Here is an 18715-nt window from a genome sequence, read left to right as displayed (position 1 = left end):
GTAAGTAACCCCCTAAACAGTGTGCAGTCCCTCCTGCGACACAAGACCCTTCATCCAGCTCAGAGCTGCTCAGCCACATAAGATGGTCTTCCACAGTTGTCAGGTAAAACTGGGATACTAATGGAAAAAATAGCTATATAGTATCTTACAACTCATGCAACCAATTTATTTTTAAAATTGCTGTTTAATATGACACACTTCAATTAACAAACAAGTCTCAAAAAGCAAGAGTATGATGCAACTCTCTTCCTAAAAGCACCCGAGCTGAACTTTTAATAATGGTGACATTAGAAAACACAACATTCTCATGTGCAAATGACAGGGAACACAACTTGGGGGAAATCTTTAATAAAGTTAATCTTTAGTTAGGTTGCATACCTTACCGTGTTAAGTTTTCCCATCCTTTCTTTAATCCAGTGGGACAATTAGCACATATTTCTGACATAAACATAGATTACTGACTCTTAATGCAGGCTACAGTACAAAAACATTCTGTTATCACTTTTCCTTCTACAAGCTGGTTGCCAAAAGCCATGACAAAATTCACTGGTTACGTAAAATCACAGATTGGCACATTAGTGCACACAAGAACAGATTTGTTTTAAAGCATTGTTTCCACAGCAAGTAGTGAAGCCAGCTTCAATTTCAACTGTAATGAAACGTGGTTTAAATATCTGGTTCTAATAAAATAAAAAAAAATAAAATCTAACTTCAAGGATCCATGTTAAAAAGTAATTAGCAGGCTGTTTCAAAAAATGTTTAGAAATTCAGAAATAAAAGTAGTTTGTACTAGCTGATTATCTTGCTAAATAGCGATTTAACAAACAAAAAAAAAGCAGCTCAGTACTAATGTGACTGCAAGACTGGCTGGGTTTATGGTACACTACCTTAAGACAGCTGTATCTCAACAAACTAATATCAAAGGCATCTCTTAAGATGAATTCCTCAGTCTTGCTAGACACAGATTAAGTGGGGTTCACTCTTTTCTAAATAACTGCCTGCAGGAAAGAACATTATAAAAGAGCTTCTAATTACTTTATGCTCCCCCCAGCCCCCAGCGAAGAACGCCGACTGCAAAATGCATCACTATGTTTACACCCATGACAGCCTAGGGCAATGCCCAGGCGCCGTTCTTTTCAAACCCTTCTTCTCTGAGAGATAAAGGGAACCTCATACAACCTTTTGTATTTCCCAAAATTGGTTTCTTTCACCAACATTTTTAGGGCTGTTTCAACCGAATTGAACACTCTGTCAATACAGCTAAGCTGCTTTTGTTTCTTTTGAAAACTACTGGCATGTGTGACTTTCTTTTCACATCTACTAGTAAAAGTTCTCCCCTAATACACTTGCACTCACACCGTTAATGCCAGATGTCAAAACCATTCAGCCACAAGGAAGAATCACAGCAGCAGCAGATCTAGCACCATACATGTCCTCTTATGGGCCACTCTTCATGCGCCCAGTATCACTCAGAAGATTAGCACTACAATCACAGCTGCCCACCCAGCCGGCATGGGGGGGGTGGGGGCACCTATAGCCATCCATGCACTGACAGTGACAAAGCTGGAGGAAGAGCTATCAGGTTTTTAGGTATGCAAAATCTGAGAGGATGCGTCAAGAAGTTCATCTTTCAAAAAAGTGGTCAGACTCCTGCGTACTGCTGGTGTGATGTTTAAGGCGAAGGAGGCAGGCAGCAGCAGAAAACCTTTCAAGTTTGTATCCTTTCTACAAAGAAAACGAAGTGTGAACAACATGCTGAGATTTAAGTAAGGCAACGTCTTATGTGGAAGAAGAACAAGACAAAATGGCTCAGACGTCTCTTTAACACCTTCACAAAACTGTAACATCACACAGACTAGTGATAAAAGTGATCAGGCTAGGAAAATCTGACCAGTCTTAAAATCTGCATTTCTCTGTAACACTTCTGGTTTGGACAAACTCCCACACTGCCTTTAATTTCCATCTTTACCCTTTTCTGCCCTGCAAATGCAGGTACAAACAGGGGCCACCAGGTTCTACTCAGGGCCCCTTGGAGCCAGTCACCCAGGGCTGGAGATGTTTCCAGCACCTCTAAGGGCAGAGGTCCCACAACCACTCTGATCAATCTGTTCCAGTATTAAAACAAACAAACAAACAAACAAACAAACAAACAAAAACACACACAACAAAAAAACAATTTACAGATGACCTGCAAATTCTCTGTGCTTTCCAAAGAAGCACAGCCCAATTCCCCAAATTCTCTTAAGCGGTGGAAATCCTTTATGCCAGCCAAGTGGAAGGCCATCCTTCCTTCTGCGGCTTCTAGCTGTGACAAGCCAAGCCACACTGAAATCCCCCAAAAACCACAGAGTCCTGCTGGCATTCAGGCTGTACAGGTTAGATACAGAGGAACAAGCACGTCGGTGGAGAAACTTAATATAAACGTACCAAAATACTCTATTTTTTTGAAATGTTAAAGACAAATTCCATCATACTTAATGCTCCATAAAGAATATGCTCCATAAAGAATAGGGGGGTGGGGAGTGGGGGGGTGGGAAGCTGCATGAATGAAGAAACCCACAACAGTAATGAAAAAAGGACAGTATGTTCACACACCTCCTAAACTTTCTGAAGTGCTGGGTGTGATAATAACTTGCTGATATTAAAAGGATCCCTATAAAAAAATCAAACCTACTTTGACTAAAAATCCAGTTTATTGAACACAGCTTGCCTGGTGTACTCTTGGATTTTAATTTTAAATTTACCAAGGTTATTAGGACAATAACAGCCAATATTCATGCTGCATAATATTCTCATGCAACTTGTTCCAATATTGATTAAGTCTAAATCCCTTGAACGCCAATGTCACAAATTTAAATATTTTTTTTAAAAAGTATTACGTATATTGAAATGGGATGTTTGCTTATTTAATTGGATTAAATCTGATAAAAACATGCAGAGTACTGCTCTGTCACAATTTTTCAACACAGGCTAGCTAATTTTTAAAAAAAACAACCACCTTTGACTTTTTCAGCAATAGATTTATATTAGAAAAGTTTAGCATACTTTTAAGCATCAGGTCAAAACTGCCCTTCTCCCCCCAGAACAGTTTTCACAGCTCTTTTGGTTCACAATTCCCAGTATCCTTGAATAAAGACACACAAAGTTACATGGCATTTAGAATAAGCTGAATTACCTGGTTGCAGTATCAGCCCTTTCAATCCTTCTAAACAACTTTAAAATAACTTCTAAAATCTGTGTATGTATTTATAGTAGATATTTTCCCACTGAATGCCAGATTTTTATATGCATTTATCACTTCCTAATTCAAAAAAACAGCATAAATTATGTCAATTTTTTAATACTGAAAATACCAAAATAATCTCTTATTTTATGCTAGGATGTGTAACTGTGACTATGAAATACAAAAGACTGGAAATATTTGTCATCACGTCAGGATAACCGATTAAAAAAGTAAAATTGTCCATTTAAGAAATAATAATAGCATCTCCAAAGAAACCACCAACTAGGACTTTAGATCATTTTCAACTGCTTCTGCCTCTGTTAGCATTTAATATTTCACTATAATCGGATTTTTATCAAGTTGTAAAAATGTAAGATTTATCTGCACTCAGTTCGCTGTGAATAAGCCTTAAGTAAGGATCATCACAGGCTTAGGCAATGCCTGCAGATACTTCTGTTTGGGGATGGGAGTCGGAAATCTGTAAGAAAGCAAATCATCAGCACGTGGTTTCAGTGATCTCAGTGTGAAATAAATGTGTTGCCAAGCTAAATCCCAAAATTGTTCTTCATTATACTGTGTTACATTGTATGTGAGGGGAAATGGCAGCCTGATGTATCTCACCACCCTGTACCGCTGTGCAAGCTCCGATGCCATCTCCAAAGACGACCAACTGCTCCCTCTCCAACCAAGCAGTCGCTTCTATTCAAATTGTGCGGTATTGATAGAAATTGTAGGAAAAATAGCAAAAAACCCAGCACCTTAGATTCCAGATGTTTTGAATTTTCTAGGTATTCACAAAAATAAAATGGGTTTATAATACTTTATCAAAATAGTTACTGGTTTACCAAAGTTAAAACTGTAAATGCGAGCAGTGGAGGGGACTGCTAATGCACATTGATTAATTTGGAAATGCATGCTTTTTAATCACCTGACAGATATTGGCATCTACTTCCAAAGGTGCATTTAAAAAAAAAAAATATTCTATTTAAAGAAATGTTCTGAAAGGCACAGATCTTTGGTAGTCATTCAGAGCAATTTACAGATTTAACTAAAATGAAAATGGTGCAAATTGTTATAAGAATTAAAATGGATGGAATAACACAAAAGGCTTTTTTTTTTATTCCTATTAAGTTTGCTGATCTTGGTTACAATAGCTGGCTGACAGTTCTGGCCTGTAAAAATTGTGCTTCTTCATGAAAAGCAAATTACATTTAAAAAGGTCCCTGACAGCCTGTCCAAAATCATCAGTAATATTTTTCAACTTGATTTCATGTTGCAAATTAACTATTGTTAATAGTCCTTATTAGCTACCCATCACACAGCTTTCGAAAACAAGCACGAGTGCTATCAAAGACAGATGTGGCGAGATTCAGAAATAATACCGAATAGGAAAATATACAAGAAGTTTCTGGAATATTTTTTTCCCTGATTTCTGTCCACAGAATTTCAAGTCTAAGGCAACCTTCTCCATCCAAACCTTACCCCAGATGTCAGATTTAACTTCACTGATGAGCTAATTTATTGTTACAGTTTTTGATTACATTACTGTAATACCAGTATACAATTTATTGCTATTGTATATATTTTATGAATTTAAAATATATTTTAAATATGTTAAAATACAACACTGAAGCTGAACAGATGCTTTTAAAGAGATGTATTTAAATTTGTATTTTCTGGAAAACCATTAAAAATATTTCATTCATTCAGTGTTACATCTGTGAACTCCATGTAACTCTGTCTTTCACTTTTTTTAAAGAAGTCTGAATGTCTCTGCCTTAATTACTGAATTACTATTTGAACCTTACTGGTGCAATGACTAGATCAGCATACACTTGACATCCGTGAGACACAAGTTCTTAACATTCACCCCGTTAGCAGAACAAATCACTACTTACCTTCTATAAAAGCAACTGTGAACTCTATAAAGACTAAACAATTTAAATCCAACAATAAGCATAATTGTCAGAGCTCAGGATAGCCACGCACCTGTTTTCTGAAACTTCTCTGATTTTTTTCCCCTTTTCAGCCTTCAGAATGTGAACACCCAGAGAAAATACTGCACCAAACACTCACCTTTGAATTCCATAATATCTGATCCCCCTTTCCTCCGGTTACTTATACAACATCTGTGCACCTTTATTAGAAGGATAATACAATTCCTAGTCTACAAATCACATTTTACTGCCTCCCCCAAATGAAAATAAAGATGCACATAGGTAATAGAAGGACACACATCTGCAATATTCCCAAGCCCCAGCAATTAGTGGCTTGCGGGCGTATTTCGTGGAAGCTCTGGATGCACAAGAGAAGGGCTAAATCTGCTCTTATTTATGGGGGAGGAGGCAAGAGCAGCTTGAAGATGAGAGGGTAGAAAGTAAATCAAGCACACGGATCACAGCCATGGATCTTAAACAGCAAAAGTACTAACTGTTCTGGGGTTTTGAAACTCAACCCTAATACAGCACAAACAAACCAGTATTAAAAGTAACAAGATTAATGGCACAGGCAGCTCTTTTTGAGCTACATCTTGCTCCTTCCTTAGAATATTTGCAGATTTGTCAAGTAAACGTAAGTGCAAATTTACACACAAATATTTGATCAGGTCAGTGTCATTTCTATTACACTAACAAATTTCCATTTGTTCACTGAACTAAATCTGCACTTTCAGGGTTAATAAACTCTTTTATGAATTAATTCACCTCTACCCTACTACCTAACTAAACTACCCTGATCTTCATAGCGCCCGAAAGATAACATATATCACAGTGCTGGACTTTGCATTTAGCCTTTGCTATGTCTGCATTGCAAGAACACCCCCTCGATGCAGACCAGCTCAGGAACCTCAGCCTCTCCCTAAAAGAGCTTTAAAACTTAAAGCTGCAGAACACACACTCAACAAATGAACCAAGCACAAAAATAATCAAACACTGTGGGCTGCCAAGAGGATGAAATAAAAGCATTACTCTTTATTTATCTTAATCTGAACCCAGTAGCCTGCAGTTGTGGTATTTGTAACTTTTGCCAAGATTATGATAATTTTGTTTCTTCAGACTTCTTCTCACCTGTTCTTCTCCCTCTCCTTCCTCCCACTCTCCTCCCAAAAAATGTTTGGCATCTTACACTGGGATTCGTGGTCCCAGCCTGTAACTGGCTTGCACCTTTTTCTAGTTTTCTCTGCACAAACCGTACAGCTCAACACTGCAATTAACTAAGTATCAGGAAGCCAGGGAAAAAAAAAAATCCGGCACTATAATGCTCATGAACTGAATTACCCACGAACCAGGCCAGCAGCCAGCATGGGAAACTGGAGAAAGAGGCCATTTAATCTCCTCTGCCTGGACAGAAATACCAAAGAAAGGAGGTCCAAGCGAGCCTGCCCGGCCACCAGCACTGAGCAGAGATTTCTGCATCTGAGAAACGAGCCACTGAAGCCACCCAAAACCCTCCTCCTTTCCAATCACGCAGCAGCAGGACAGAAAACAGCTGCAAGCCAGCCTGCAGAAAGACATGACAACTGTCAAAAATGGTTTTGATTAGTAATGCTGCCAGATAGAATAAAAGATAAGAGCTGAAAGACCACTCTGGCTAGCCCAGGAATATATGAGCATACTTGCATGTAGCCAGTGCTCCCCCAGGACTCGGGGGCACAGAACTCTACAGATCTCCAGCTCAAAAATGGTGAGAATGAGCACAGGCACCCAACCATTCATCCCACACCATCCCTGCAGTGGGAGGACTTCCCATCTCCCTCCATCCCATTTGGAACTGACACATGGGGGGGCATTGCTGCTGCCTGGCCCCGGGCCACCAGAACAGCCAGGCGGAGAAACAAGAGCTCTGCCCAAGCCTGATGCAGCCACCAAGTGTCAGGATAACAGGGCAACACTGCCCTGACCCACAGCTACACTGAACTCCAGCACGACACACAGAATTATAGACAGGTTCAGGTTGGACGGGACCTTAAAGACCATCCAGTCCCACCCCCCTGCCATGGGCAGGGACCTTCCACCAGCCCAGGCTGCTCCCAGCCCCGTCCAGCCTGGCCTTGAGCCCTGCCAGGGATGGGGCACCCACAGCTGCTCTGGGCAGCCTGGGCCAGCGCCTCGCCGCCCTCACAGTGAAGAATTTCTTCCTAATACCTACCCTCTATTAGTTTAAAACCATTGACCCTTTGTCCTGTCATCACAGACCCTGGTAAAAAGTCTGACCCCATCTTGCTCTTAAGCCCTCTTTAAGTACTGAAAGGCCACAGTAAGGTCTCCCCGGAGCCTTCTCTTCTCCAGGCTGAACAACCCCAGCTCTCCCAGCCTGTCTCCACAGCAGAGGGGCTCCAGCCTCTGATCATCTTCACAGCCTCTTCTGGACTCGCTCCAACAGGTCCATGTCCTTGTCATGCTGGGAGCCCCAAGAGTTGGATGCAGCACTGCAGGTGGGGTCTCACCAGAGCGGAGCAGAGGGGCAGAATCCCCTCCCTCGACCTGCTGGTCACACTTCTGTTGATGCAGCCCAGGGGACAGTTGGCTTTGTGGGCTGCAAGTGCACATTGCCAGGCCATGTCCAATTTTTCATCCACCAGTACCCCCAAGCCTTTCTCCAGAGGGCTGCTCTCCACCCCTTCACCCCTGAGTCTGTACTGATACCCACAGATCCTCAGTGGATCACTGGGACAACTGAGAGCAAAATCCAGAGACCCCCTGATCCCTCCCTGTTCTCAGGCAGAGACATAAACACTCAATGACACCAGCCAGTTATCCCAGCAGCCGTGGGTCTCACACCATAGATGTTCTTAAGTTTCACTATGACCGCCAAGCTGGTTTTACTTCAAGTCAAGCTTTACTTCACATCACCTAAGCATGCATTCTGGAATCCCAGGCTAATTTAAATACAGTCATTTACAAATTCCTTTATCATAGAATCATCTATGTTGGAAAAGGCCTTTGCGATCAGCAAGTCCAACCGTTACCTGCCTTCACTGACCAGAATTTCTGGTTAGCATGAGCTCTGAGGGAGTTCAGTTCAGTGCATTCCCTACAAGCTTTACACGATTTGTTCAATGTGTCACAGCCATGGTCCCTTTTCTTTAGGGGATTACCTCATCTTTTACGTTTCCCACTGGTAGCAATTCTAAGTAGCAGCTCTCAGTATTTGCAAATGGAACAAAAATTTCTTTGTCTCAACTGGTTTGTTTCCATGTATTGTAATTTACCCCCAGAGTTATGACTTAAACTAACACAGATCTAACCCAAAAAACATTTTCAAACTAGTCATTTATCATCACCACACTGTAAACAATAGGTATTACAGACTACATCTACTTTGAGCGAGACACTCTACTCACTTCCCAACCTTATTGTTTAAACATGTGTATGTCACACAATCTTTCCAAACTAATTAGAAACAGAACACATAGATTAACGCCATTTCATTTTTGGGACAGCTTATAAAAATGTCTCCCTCTTCTGTCTAGAAAAGTTTCACTGGTGTTGGATAACAGCTAAATTGTTTTCAACAAAGGATATGTGTATTCTGGAGATAAATAAAATCTCACCAATTCATTTTTGTTAGGTTATCTCATGCTGTTGTCCATAAAAAATAAATAAATAAATCAAATGCTGATTGTAAGTGACTAAAACCACTTAATACAAAATAATCAGCAAGAAATTTCAGGAAGTCACTTATTATATGGGGAATGGTAATTAACTACTAACATAATGTACTAAGCTGAATTATTTTTTATTATTCAACTTTTTTTTCTTTTAAGGCAAGCTAAACATTCCAGGGCTTAGAACAGTATTTTCAGAGCTGGGAGAAGCACTGGTCAACCTCTTCCCCTTCTTGAGAAAGCTGTTTATATTTTGCCCAAGAGTACCTAATAGAAATCTTCACTTACAGGCTGCATAATCCTCAACGGTTTTTCAAGTGAAGCTACTTCGGAGAAACCAATCAAGCAAGATTTCTGCTTCCCAAGCATCTCTCTTCAACATTGACAGGACAGCGGTACCTCCAGGGCCTGAGACCAGCCTTCCCTGCCAGCAGTGCCGGTCCCACAGCACAGCACACTTGTATAGTGTTAGCTCTTTTCAAGAAAGGCAGGAAGCTTTTATCACAAGACCAATCTCAGAAGGAAGCCACACTTCTCCTTCACATGCAATATCAGAAGGGCCACATCTATTCTGAACACTAAGACTGTTGACAGAAGCCGCAACGCGATTGTACTCCAGAAGCCTTGCTTTTTAATAACCCAGGCTTTGACGGAACACCTACCCACAATCACTAAAACCTTATGCAAACATAGAACACTGAAGTTCTAAGGTCTGTCAAATGCGCTCAACACAAAATTTATGAGAACTCACTACCTCTCATTTTGTGGCTAAAAAATTCTGAATTTGCAAAACCACTGGATTTACCCATGTATAGTAAATAAGTGTAAAACACTTCACTCCTGCGCCTCCGTCATGCCAGGAGCTGGGTGCTCCTCCCTCCTGCTCTTAAACGTTTTCCACGAAGGGAAGCTAACAGGACCGATCCTGCCAACCGATGAGTTACTGCAGCCAGCCCAGCAGCAGAACTGGGGGACAAACACCAAATGTCAAAGCAGAAGGAAGTACCTCTAGCAAGCTGAATTGGTAAAAGGCCTTTAAAAACCAAGGCATCAGCCAGACTCGGACTTAGACCCCCTGAGACTAAGTTGGCTACAATCCCCGTGTCCTCAGACACACTAGATGCAAAGAGGCTTTCAGCCAGGCCTTCTCATCAATACTGCAATCGCCAAAATTACCGTTTTGAATTGACTTCAACACTATGAAAAATCTTTGTCTGGTGTATCATGACCTGGTAAGCCAACTAGCTTTGTAATCCTAACAATAACTGGGCATGTTTTTATATAGGGAAAAAACTCTAACAAAGCATACTCTAACACAAGAAACATGAGACTTGAATTTCTACTATTGCTTATCAGTGGTCTCCCAGGATATTAGCCTTTCATCAGAATTTGGACGATCACGATGGACAATGGCAAAAGTGGGAAATAAAGCTATGTGGCAATCAACCCCAAGTCTGTCAAACCCCTTCTTCACTTTCTCTAAAACTTGGAAGGCCAATCACAAGAAAGAAGAACAACCACAATGAGATTATTGGTAAAAGTAGTAAAGTTCATACAAAAGAGCTGGATTCTAGCTTTTGTTCTTCTTATCCAACATCAGGCAAGACAACTGTAATACAAAGGATTTTTCTGTAAGTAGGCACACTATGATCTTCTCTCCCAAAAGTGGGAAATCAAGAGATCCTAAAAATCTACTCCTGATGGTACTGCCATGGCAATTCCTCCTCTACAAGAGGAGTAATACTTTTCACGTACCTCCCAAAGTCATAAATAATATTGAATCATTTATTTCCATTCATTGCCTTGAGAACATACAGACCACCTAAATTCCAATATCTAAAAAATATAAGCCGACAAATTCGAAAGGAGTAAGGGGCAAATGTCTCCACTTTCTAACACTGAATCACACTAAGTTATCAAACATTTCTCCAACACCATCAGAGTAAATAATTCCAGTCAACTATTCATTTCTAAAATGGTTACCATATTTGCCACTTTCAAGTTGACTGATGAGGATAAATTTTCAGTCTGTGAAGTATTTACAGACTGCAGCTGATGAGCACCAGAGAAAAGCCCATGGAAGAACTGATAACCTGTATTTAAAGGAAGTTTTGAACACACACCAATGGTCATGGTTAAAATAAAATGCCGAGCAGCTGCTAATCAAGAAGACATCTTCAATCATTTACCAGGAACACACAAGGTTCCCAAGGAAAAGACATTATGCGATTGCACAGTTGAAGACCATTTTATGCCCTTGCACAGACTGAATTTAAACAAGCACCTCATTAGTACAACAATTAATCTCTATAGGATTGATATCCTATGGATATTCTGTAAAAGTTTAAACTTTAATATAATGTAGAAAAAAAATGTGATGCACACTTTGGCATAAAAATCTCTCTGTCCCGTTTTTAAAATCATTCTTCCTACAAACAGAAATGAGCCATATGACTGTAACAGTATTTTGCACTCCAAATTTAATTCCTCTCATGACAACACAGACAATTTTATTATTAAGTATTGTTATTTCAAAGTGTGTCATTCTCAGTTATTATACTGCAAGATATGTAACCTCAAGGCTGAAGTATCACGTTAGGAACAAAAACATGACATCTGTAAAAATAATTATCCCTGAAGTTAGCTTTAGGAATCTAGAACTTAAATATCAACTACTTAAAATACATGAGAACTGTGTTAAGCACAGGTCTCCACCAGCATCACCTTTTAAAATAAGAACCTGAATTGAACTACAAATGTGGCCATTGAAGAAACATCTCACATTTCCTGTGACAATGATACCAAAGATTCCATTCTCTCCAGTAAGACAGTAAATCCAAAGAGTAAAATGCACTGACATTACAAAAAAAAAAAAAAAAAATACAACAAAAACAACCACCCCAAACCTGCTTAAGAAACAAACTTTCCGCACAACAAAGTCAACAGAAATCTTACAACGTACTGAACTAGAAATGTTATCCCAAAATTTTAAAAAAAAAATCTCATATATATTATACTAACCAAATCATTCTAGAACCAAATTCTTCTCTAGAATTAGTACTTTATTCATGATGAATTTGCTACACTGTCCAGTACACAATTCCTGTAGACAAGGACATTACCATTAAATTCTTATTTTAAAAAACCTTGGAAAACACTTACTTGGAAAACCTTGCATTCAAATTTTATGTCTGGAGCACAAGACCAGAACTAAATTGAATCGTTACAAGAATTAGCAGATGAATTTCTAATGGTATATTACTGTAGGTTTGTATATTCTGTCATAAGTCTGCTCTGTTCATAAAATGTCTTATTTATGAAAATGGGAAATTTGCATATCCCAATACACAGTATGTGACATTCCCACAGCACAAAGGCAAAGCAAGGCAGTTGTAAGCCTGCAGTTGAGTTTGCACATTTTTTAGGATAATACAGGAAGCATCACCAGTAAATCATCTGCTACTTTTACCAAATACAGAAACTGCAGCATGGTGCTACACTACTCCAAGTGATCATCAAACCATAAACTGGTTTGGGTTGGATGGGGCCTTAAAGACCACCCAGTCCCACCCCCCTGCCGTGGGCAGGGACCTTCCACCAGCCCAGGCTGCTCCCAGCCCCCTCCAGCCTGGCCTTGAGCCCTGCCAGGGATGGGGCACCCACAGCTGCTCTGGGCAGCCCGGGCCAGCGCCTCGCCGCCCTCACAGGGAAGAATTGCTTCCTATCTAACCTAAACCCATCCTCTTTCAGATTAAAGCTGGTCCCCTTTGTCCTGTCGCTACATGCCCTTGTAAGAAGTCCCTCTCCAGCTTTCTGGAAGGTCTGGATGTAGAGTTGTACCACAACTTTGGGAAAGTAGGGAAGGCAATGAGGAAATGGCTTAAACTTCAATTTAAATTTAAGCTCAAATTCTTGCTCCCCACCTCAGAGGCCAACAAACCACAGAATCCCTTCACCAGACTACTTTATTATTCACCCTACATTGACTGATTTTCCTTATGACAAACAGATAAGGAAGCTAAAAAAACTCCACAGACTTTAAGATTCACAACAAACACTTTTAACCAAGTACAGAATAACAACCAAGAGGCTTTTCGATGAGGAACAAAACATACAGTTACTCCTGGCAAGGCTTAAGGAACCAAATACATGTAGTAGGTCCATTATATAAAATGTGTTGGATTGCACGGATAGGCATGTTCATTTGAACATCTCGTACGTTAGCATGGCCAAATAATAGCTCATACCTCTTGGGAGGAAAAGTAGATACAGAAGTATATCCTCACAGAAGAAGGAACTGCGTAAGCAATGTAAGCAATAATAAAAACAATTTAGACACTGCGGCAGACAATCAACTGAGCCTAAAACATGCCGTGTTCCCCATCAAATGAGCAAATTAATCCTGATGAGTGCAGAAACACCAAATGGGCTCATAAATCAGGCTGTTTGATGCCTCATCTGGGCTCACATTTTAGAAAGCTTTCAAACCATGGCTGAAGAAATGCTGCATCTGTTTTGCAAACATGAAGAGTAGCTAACAACAGGTTAAACTACCACGTGTCAGGCCAGGTCTTCACTGCAAGCTTTCACCTCTCATCTATCAGAAGTTAAAAGTCTCAACTCTTCACTGACATTATGTACAGAAAAAATAACCCTGGTGCTGAAGCTGCTGAAACTGACGGGTTTCATTGGAATTTAAAGGAGTTGCACCATCAAAACATCAGAAAGATTGTTAGCGTGAATTGTCAGCAGTAAGATGCTCCTCAGATGCAGCTGTGTTACAGGCTTTGCACCAACACAAGTATCTGTATCAGCACATTTTCAAAGAGCAGTCAGCTCCCTCATGCCATAGGAAGAGGGATGGATGAATTACCATTTTACAAAAGCCTCCGGATAAAACAGCTTTAACTAGCAAGGTGTGGCTTTGTTGTTTCAAAAACAGGTCTTATCAAAGGAAGCAGCAGATGCTCATCCGTGTTAAGTCTTGGTTTAAAGGCCCAGTAGCTATTTAAAAAAATAAGCAATCAACCAGAAGTCTCCAAAAAAGGCTAATGGGAAAGGGTTTGTCATCAAGCTGGGAGAGGTCTGCCACCAAACCAGCCGTTAAATTATAATGGCTAGTACCAGCTGCAAGTAAATCCTATTCCAAAAATTGATCCAGAGCCCTGATAACTGAAAAAGACCCTTCGGCCCTTTCTCCCCCCCCCCCAGAAAAAGGAGGTGGCATTCTATGTTTTAATTTTTCAGACTCCTACCACAGAAGGTCTTTCTCAATCTCTTCCTATGCACAAGCTTTCACTTCCACTGTAGCATACTGCAGATGGGAGGCACAGCAACACACAACCATTAACAGCCAGACCCCGTTACAGCTTCCAAAATGCAAGTGCCACAGAAACTTGGAGAAGTGAATCGGGATTAGGCTTCAGAAGTTGCTGGAGACTCTGTGGCTGGCACCCACGGAGCCAGAAACGCAGAATGAATGGATCTCTCAGTGTTTTATAGTAATTAGGTACGTTTCTGAAACTGGTGCTTCAATTGCTTCGTCTGCACTAATTGAGCACAATGCAAAACACCGCTCAGAAATGCCAAACGGCAAATTTAACAGCCTTATAAAGGACCCAGGAACACAGATTCCTTCCCCTGCCCCTTCTTATTAAAGGTAAAAAAAAAAAAAAAAAAAAAAAAGGACTGGCCTAACTTGTCACTACACAAAACAGCATGCTGGAAAGTGTCCAAAATCGCTCTGTAAGTGTTGTTTTACTAGTCTGAGACTGTTAATAAATATATTGTAAACCAACTTATACTTGCTTGGGTGGATATAAAGAAACAATTGTATCACTGTTCTTACAAAGTTTACAGTTTACCCTAGTTCTTCACTTTTTTTTTTAACCTAGTTACACTGTTTCCTACACTAGTTTACCTTTGCAACTGACATTTATTTGGTCCATAAATTACCCTAATGCAGTTTAGTGCTCTTTCATAAATTTTACAAACACAACGTTTACAGAACATAGACTCGTATTAATTAAAGCCATTCCTACACAAATCTAACATTTCCTTTAACATTTTACTTACTGCTGATTCTGGAAGACACATAGACAAAGGCTTTCTCTTCCCTTTCATCAGGTGTGTTTTTAAAGTTCATACATACATACAAATGTGTATTTTTTATGTGTGTATTTTGTGTATCTTATTACAAGTGTACCGCAGGTGACAATGCACAATCTTTAATAGGAAAAGGACTGTTTTCCAAGGAGTTGGCATACCAAGATACAAATTAGATCCTTTCATTGTAAGAAACTTAATTCTTAGCAAATTCCAATTTTTACTTTACCATTGCAAGATTTTCAGTACTTGTTAGAAACAGCTTTATCTATTTCTAACTCTAGATGTTGAAAGTATTTCAAGAGTAAAGCTCGACACCTGTAATGAAAGCTCAGCAAATTTGAAAAAGTGCTTGTTTCTCACAGGAACAAAAAAAGTTTGAGGTATGTATTGATAGATAGGTACGGTAAATACGAAGGTAACTTCGGTTTTACATTTTCCTTAACTAGGTTTAGTTTTAAAAGGGAAAAATAAAAGCTATTGTTACACAATAGTGGCATATGAATAGTCAATATATTGAATAAGCATTGAATGAATACAGCAATGGCAGTACACAACAATACAGGAGGATAGATATGACACATATATATGGCAACGTATGTAACGTGCACTTAATATGCTATTTAGCTGTACTTCTGTCTGCTACACTTTCTACAGAAAATACATGGTACCAACCCACAGGAAGAACCTGGGGTGCTGCGCACCCTGCCCCTGGGCTCCCAGCACACGTAGCCCAAGGTGAGCAACATCAACCACCCCGTCATGAACCCAGACCCACGGTCTCACCGGACACCTGCATCCCCCCAACAACTCCGCCAGACCGCCCTGTGCGCGGCAGATACCTGCTGCGATACACGTGGAGGATGAAACTCCGGGCCCTGTGTTTCAGCCTGCCCTGGGCGCTCACAGGTCAGCACGGCCGCTGCCATCGCAGACTGCGAGAAACGCGGCTCACATGCACATGCAAACTCTGCACAGGCCTTTAACCCGACACGACATCTCTGTGAACAATTTAAGCTAACGCAGCAGCACTTAGGCCACAGTAAAACCTTAAGAGATATGATAAATAATTTAAGAGCAGCGCAGTCACCACCAGTGTTTGTTTTCTCAGTGGTCTTTATTAAACCAAATCACTAGGATTAAAGCTACTACAACAAAAACTGGAGACAGAAGTGAGTGGGTTGACAACTTTTCTGTTTGTTTAAGCCAGCCTTACTGAGGAGACTCAAGTTAAATATGACCAGAAATAAATTTGTCATAATACAATTTCAATTCTCAAATATCTGGAACCAATTAACTTTGGGAAAGTTTCAAAAGGGCCACCCAGCAATAAACACAAAATAATTTGTGTCTGCTGTCTTGTTTGTGATAATTTTTTTTATTGCTACCTCAGTTTCAGATGTCAGAGTAATGACTTCCACATTCCAATTAAAATGTCAATTGAATCCATATGGAAAAGATGCTCAAACCCATCAAAATCGAAAGACCTCCCTTATTTCTAACCTCTTACACAGTGAATTTTATCAAGCTTAACATTTTGACCATTCTTAATGTAAATTAGGAAAATTTTAATAGTATTACCAAAAGAATTAGTTATGTCATGGGAGGACATATCTATTACTTCAGGGAAACATTATCTATTTTAATGAAAAGTCTCTAGCACAAATACCATTTAACCCTCTGAATGATGTAACAGTCATACTTGCCCAGATGATTTCATTTCCTGTTATAATTATTTAGGAAGCACAAGTTATTATGATTAAATAATGTTCTACACTTTCAGATATTAACATCAAAGATTCCATATACAGCATATGTGTCTTCCCACTTAAAAGTATGCTGAGAAACTTGCCGAGATTCAAAAGCACTTTAAAAAGAAACCGTCTCCTCCTTTTTCCAGTGGCAAAGCCGTTGTCCTTTTCACCCTTCCAGTCTGAAAAGAGAAACACCTCTCCTGAAGACGCTTCTAACTAGATAACAGAAAATAAGCAGAGTTACAGGCAGAACTGCTCATGGTATTTACTGTTCTTTAAAATTGTCCACTATTTGTTTATATTTCTTTTAAAAAAAATTATGTCTGCCTACATTTTCTATGGCAATTAACCAGGCCAAGTGCTTTTAAACAAGTGAGGAGGGAAGAGATCTGCTTCGTCTGACAAGGAGGTAAAGCAAAATTACAGTATCAGTGTTACAAGGGTCTTACTGATCACATTGCTACAAAGCTCCCCATCTCCATCCACCGGAACAGGGACTTCCACATTCAGAGACACATAACCTCCATCAAAGACGGTACCTTCCACTATCTGTACACACTAACGAAGGATTTAGTAAAGTAAGCTACCTCCCTCCTAGGCATGCACCATCTCTGTGTAACTGGGTGCTAACAACACACACACGCTGCTTGTCCGGAGATTCCACTCCAAAGTACCAAATGCTGTGTGGCTTCCCTCAGTTTTCTCTTACTGCTTGCTACAAGATGCCTGGCAGTTTTACGTAGGGTAAAAAAGATTTAAGCGTAGAGAAAACCATGCTCATATGCATTCAATTAATTATTGCACAGACAGCTAGGATACTGAAATGCAAACACACAGTAACAGACTACACACCAAGATGCAGTGGAAAGCGGAGTGATGTGCTTCAGCAAGCTCTCCACCCAACCGCCTGGGGTCTGGCGGGTCAGCCAGCTAACTGCTGGAATCGTTTCTCAACTTACACAGCAAAATGCCTTCCTGCTGCTGAAGCTAAACTGGCCCAAGATACAAGACTCACCTCTCCAGACATTTGAACTCACGCTCCAAACCCAGGAGAAATACCTGTATTAAACCCAAGAGCACAAAAATGGCCACACCAAAAGAGATCCCCAGTCCACCTAGCTCAATTCTTTGTCTCTAACGACAGCAGCTGAAAATACCTTCCCTGCTATATATGTCAGCAAACTATGGGCAGAGCTGTGAGAACAAGATAGAGGACCTTGGCATTTGATTGCCCTAATGTATTTTTTCTGCTATGATTTCTCTTGTTGCCCACAAGAAAGTTTTCAGCATCCACAACGTCCTGTGTCAATGAGCTCCTCAGTGAGCTTTGTATGTCTGTGCATCAGTTTGTTTTGAACAGCTAACAATTTTCTTTGGCATCCCTTCATTCTTGTATTATAAACAGTTCATCACTATTCCCCCTTCTCCACACAAACAGAATTTCACATACTTATCTCCTACTCCTCCTTGGTCATCCTCCCACAGGCTAGTTTAGCTCCTCCACTTACACATGTTCTTCAACACCTTTGCATCTTTTTTTCCACAAGGTACCTTCTCTACTTCTATTACACTTTAAAGAGGACCAGAACTGCAGACAGTAGTAAACCTGTCAGCACACCCCTGGTTTATACAGTGGCATAATAATGATTTTTCTGTTTTATCCTCTATTCCTTTCCCAATCATCTTTAATATTAAATGGGGGTGGTGGAGGGGGGTGTGTGTGTGTATTTAATAGCTACAAAGTGTTGAACTGACATTTTCCTCCTAATTCCAGCTTCCTACCCCTCTGAGTAACGATTTATATTTCAACACTGTGTATATAAAAAAGGATTTTTTCCCCATGCGCATTGCATGAGTGCTACTTTGTCAACAGTATCATGACAGTCTTCTGCAAGTCTCCAAAACCACCTCTCATTTTGACAATTCTAGACAACTTATAACGAGTAAAACTTAAGTCTTCTCCGTTTGCTCTTTTTTTCCAGAGCATTCAAGACGACGACAATCAGTGCTCTTCCCCATTACCTAGTA

General features: G+C 40.2%; 1 protein-coding gene across 1 annotated transcript in view; it reads right to left on the bottom strand.

Moving 5' to 3' along the window:
• The window catches only part of TMEM135 (transmembrane protein 135), a 188653-nt gene that overhangs the window by 112892 nt on the left and 57046 nt on the right, over positions 1–18715 (bottom strand). The window lies entirely within an intron of this gene.

Source organism: Falco rusticolus, chromosome 2 (assembly GCF_015220075.1).
Source record: "Falco rusticolus isolate bFalRus1 chromosome 2, bFalRus1.pri, whole genome shotgun sequence".
NCBI classification, from domain to species: Eukaryota; Metazoa; Chordata; class Aves; order Falconiformes; family Falconidae; genus Falco; species Falco rusticolus.
This window is presented reverse-complemented; position numbering and strand designations above follow the sequence as displayed.